At 37.5% G+C, this 4,568-nt stretch overlaps 1 non-coding gene across 1 annotated transcript; it reads right to left on the bottom strand.

The window, feature by feature from the left end:
* Nucleotides 1-2,609: 2,609 nt before the first annotated feature.
* LOC117795899 lies at nucleotides 2,610-2,712 on the bottom strand. Its single transcript, XR_004620046.1, has one exon. It is a non-coding gene; the product is annotated as a U6 spliceosomal RNA (small nuclear RNA).
* Nucleotides 2,713-4,568: the final 1,856 nt, after the last annotated feature.

The following is a 4,568-nucleotide window of genomic DNA, read 5'->3' as shown; positions in this document are numbered from 1 at the left end:
TGGAACATCACAGAGGGTCGGGCGAGGAACTGCATGTTCAAACCACAATCCATGAAAGGAGCAGGCTAGACTTACAGCAGAGAGAAGAGCTCTGTGGACAGGGGATCAGCACCACTACTGGCTATTTAGGGCAGCTGAAGAATTTTGGCAACAGGGGCCAACCTATAGCCCCTGGAATGCACGGGGGCTTCTCAGAACGCCTGCCACCTGAGGACACAGTATGTGGTCAGGGGCGCTCTTGGTGTCAGTGACAGAGTAATCAGTGTCAAAATACTTTCATGCAAGTTGCCTATTGCCCTGCTCACTGATTTGACCTCAGTTACCACCCAGGTTCCTTTTTGTTTGTTCACTTTTGATTTAGCAAATAATCCACATAGATAGGCTCACTAGCTTCCAAATCAGAAAGTGATGACTTGATTTACATGCAAAGATACTTTAAGAAAAATGTAAAAAAAATACATGTCCTAAACAGATCATTTAATATGTGCTCCAGAAAACTAATGCCACAAGGTAAAATGATATAGGTAGTAAATGAGGGTGTGCCTCACTTTTATCACTGGAACCTTATTCTTCCTTCTACAATGTGAACTCATTTCTTGCTAAACAGGCTACATGGATGTCATCTTAGAATTTTTATTATTAAACTCCTGAGTTGAATACTCTTGCATGCCATATTTTCATATTTAAAAAAATTACTCCATTTTTCTGCTGAAGTACCTTTTATAAAGAGAATAAGAGCAGTAAACTTCAGTGCCCTGCAGTCCAGCAAATATGTGGTTTTCTATATTCATAGCTAAACATCTTATCAAAAGCTAACTGAGGATAGGCTCAAACACATAAAAAATTGCTTACAACCAAAATTTCTATTGTGTCTATTATGTATGAGTAAAAACCCTAGGAGAAAAAGCTGCAATTTCACAGAGAATAAATGAAAACCATTAGGCTCTCATGAGTATGTGGCTAATGGCAATGGTGAGACTCTTCAAGACTTTCTTCCTAACAAAGATCTAGTCTCTAGGGAGAAAGAATTTGACCGAGTGCAATTCTGAGACTTTATCCCAGATGATAGAAAGGTACCTGCTCTAAACTTATTTCATCTAAAGAAAAAAATAGACAATAGGGAAGAGTTCCTCAAGGAAATATGTTGGGGGTACTGCACTCAGGGAAGAGAGTAGTAGATGGGAAAAACACTGTATCCTGGGAAAAGAGACAGAACACTGGTAAAGGTCATATCCCTGATGCACACTCTGAAAAAGTCTGGGACAAAATCAGAAAAATTTAGATCTTCTTCCCTCCCCCACACTGTACCACCGTACCAACCTTGCACAGGTACCTAAAAGCTTCAGTATATTAACAGTGGCTTTCAGCTAAAAGTGCTGAACACAGACTCTACGTGTTTCTAAGTAGACTTTGATCATTTGAAAAGGTATATGAAAACTCTTGGTTAAGCACTTAAAAAATTGTAAAAATGCATTTAAATGATATGCCAAGAGACAGAGAAAGAAAATGCAACCATTCAGGGCGATAGGCAGGAGATTTTAAGGGCTCACAGGGTAAACATGTGCCAGATGCTGCTCAAGGACCCATTCTAGTGACTCTGGGAACATGGAGTTGGGGCAACCACAAGTCTGCTAAGCTAATCCTTTACTGCATACCACACCCATGGCCCTTGGCCAAGCTCTTTTACTGCAAAATGATCTTATATATATGAGCATCTTCATTTAGGGTAGCACTTGTATAATAAAGTTAGAAATAATATTAGTATGTATATTCTTAACATTTGAAAAAGGCAGTGTAGGTAGGGAAAGACTTAAAGAAATGGTTCATGTATCCTATAAAGCTATTACATACATTTTTATATATATTTTTTAAAGATTTTATTTATTTATTTGACAGAGATAGAGACAGCCAGCGAGAGTGGGAACACAAGCAGGGGGAGTGGGAGAGGAAGAAGCAGGCTCATAGCAGAGGAGCCTGATGTGGGGCTCGATCCCATAACGCCGGGATCACGCCCTGAGCCGAAGGCAGATGCTTAACCGCTGTGCCACCCAGGCGCCCCTGTTTTTATATTTTTGAATCAATTTCATTACTTGTGTCTCTCTTGCTTTACCACTTTTACCTTATGATAAATGTATGCAGAACTATTTAGCCTAGAAATTAGTTGATGGCTGGAGAGAGCCATGAATGGCTATCACTTTTACACTTGCAACAAGAAGAATAAGATACTTAGGAATAAATTTAACCAAGGAGATGAAAGTCCTATCTATACCCTGAAAACTATAAAACATTTGATGAAAGAAACTAAGGAAGACAAATAAATGGAAAGATATCCTGTGTTCACAAATGGAAGATAAATCTTGTCAAATATTGTGTAGCCACTATGGAAAACAGTGTGGAAGTTTCTCAAAAAATTAAAAATAGCACTACCATATGATCCAGAAATCCCGCTGCGGATTTGTATCTGGATGAAATGAAATCCCTCTCTTGAAGAGATATTTGCATTCCCATGTTCATCTCAGTATTTATCACAATAGCCAAGGTGTGGAAATAACCCAAATGTCTGTTGGCAGTAGAATGGATAAAGAAAATGTGTATATATAAAGTAAAATAATAATCAGACTTTCCTTCAGAATTTGCATGTCATCCTTGCACAGGGCCATGCCAGTCTTCTCTGTGTCATTATTTTAGTCTATGTGCTGCCGAAGCGACCACAATAATCAACTTTATAAAAGGAAAGAAAACCTGCCATTTTTTGACAACATGTGTGAACCTCTAAGACCTTATGCTAAGTGAAATAGACCAGATGGAAAAAGAAAAATACTGCATAATCTTATTTGCATTGGAATCTCAATAGTCAAACTCATGGAAGCAGAGGGTAGACAGTGATTGCCAGGGGCTGTGTGTGTGGGGGAAATGGAGAGATGGTGTCAAGTGGTACAAAATTTTAGTTATGCAAGATGAATGAATTCTGAAGATCTGTTGTACAACAATGTGACTATAAGTTAACAATGTTGTACTATACACTTCAAATTTGCTAATGGAGTAGATCTTAAATGTTTCTACCACACACACACACACACATACAAAGATCAAAAAAGAAAACAGTAACTATGTGTAGTAATGAATTTTAAAAAAAATGAAAAGGATTAAAAGAGACCATACACTGAAAGATATTATTTGCAAATTACATATGCAACAAAGAACTCAAATAGAGTACAAAAACAACTCTTAAAATTTAATAATTAAAAACAAATATTCCATTATCCTTGAGTAAATAGCCAGAAGTTGAATTGCTGGATCATTTGGTAGTTCCGTCTTAATCTTTTGAGGAGCTTCCATACTGTTTTCCACAGTGACTGCACCAGTTTGCATTCCCACGAAGAGTGCATGAGGGTTTCTTTTTCTTCACATCCTCACCAGCGCTTGTTATTTCTTGTCTTTTTTATTTTAGTCGTTCTGACAGGTGTGAGGTGATATCTCATTGTGGTTTTGATTTGTATTTTCCTCATGATGAGTGATTCTTTTTTTATTTTTAATTTATTCATTTTTAAAAATTATTTATTATGTTATGTTATTCACCATACAGTACATCATTAGCTTTTGATGTAATGTTCCATGATTCATCTTTTGCATGTAACACCCAGTGTTGCATGCAATACATATCCTTCTTAATACCCTTCACCAGGCTAGCCCATCCCCTCACCCCCTCTCCTCTAAAACCCTCAGTTTGTTTCCTGGAGTCCATAGTCCTTCATGGTTCATCTCCCCCTCTCTTATTCCCCCCCTTCATTTTCCCCTTCCTTCTCCTAATGATCTCCCTGCTGTTCCTTATGTTCCACAAATAAGTGAACCATATGATAATTGTCTTTCTCTGCTTGACTTTTTCACTTAGCATAATCTCCTCTAGTTCCATCCATTTTGATGCAAATGTTGTGCAATCATCCTTTCTTTTTTTTTACTATTTATTTATTTTATTATATTATGTTAGTCACCATTAAGTACATCCCTAGATTTCCATGTAAAGTTCCATGATTCATTACTTGCGATCATCCTTTCTGATGGTTGAGTAATATTCCATTGTATGTATGGACCATATCTTCTTTATCCATTCGTCTATTGAAGGGCATCTCGGCTCCTTCCACAGTTTGGCTATTATGAACATTGTTGCTATGAACACTGGGGTGCATATGGCCCTTCTTTTCACTACATCTGTATCTTTGGGGTAAATACCCAGCAGTACAATTGCTGGGTCATAGGGTAGCTCTATTTTTAAATTTTTGAGGAACCTCCACACTGTTTTCCAAAGTGGCTGTACCAAGTTGCAATCCCACCAATGGTGTAAGAGGGTTCCCTTTTCTCCACATCCTCTCCAACATTTGTTTCTTGCCTTGTCAATTTTTGCCATTCTAACTGGTGTAAGGTGATATCTCAATGTGGTTTTGATTTGAATTTCCTTGATGGCTAATGATGTTGAACATTTTTTCATATGTCTGTTAGCCATTCATATGTCTTCGTTGGAAAAGTGTCTGTTCATATCTTTTGCCCATTTTTTGATTTGATTATTTGTT

This window comes from Ailuropoda melanoleuca, chromosome 13 (genome assembly GCF_002007445.2).
Source record: "Ailuropoda melanoleuca isolate Jingjing chromosome 13, ASM200744v2, whole genome shotgun sequence".
Classification (NCBI taxonomy): domain Eukaryota; kingdom Metazoa; phylum Chordata; class Mammalia; order Carnivora; family Ursidae; genus Ailuropoda; species Ailuropoda melanoleuca.
This window is presented reverse-complemented; position numbering and strand designations above follow the sequence as displayed.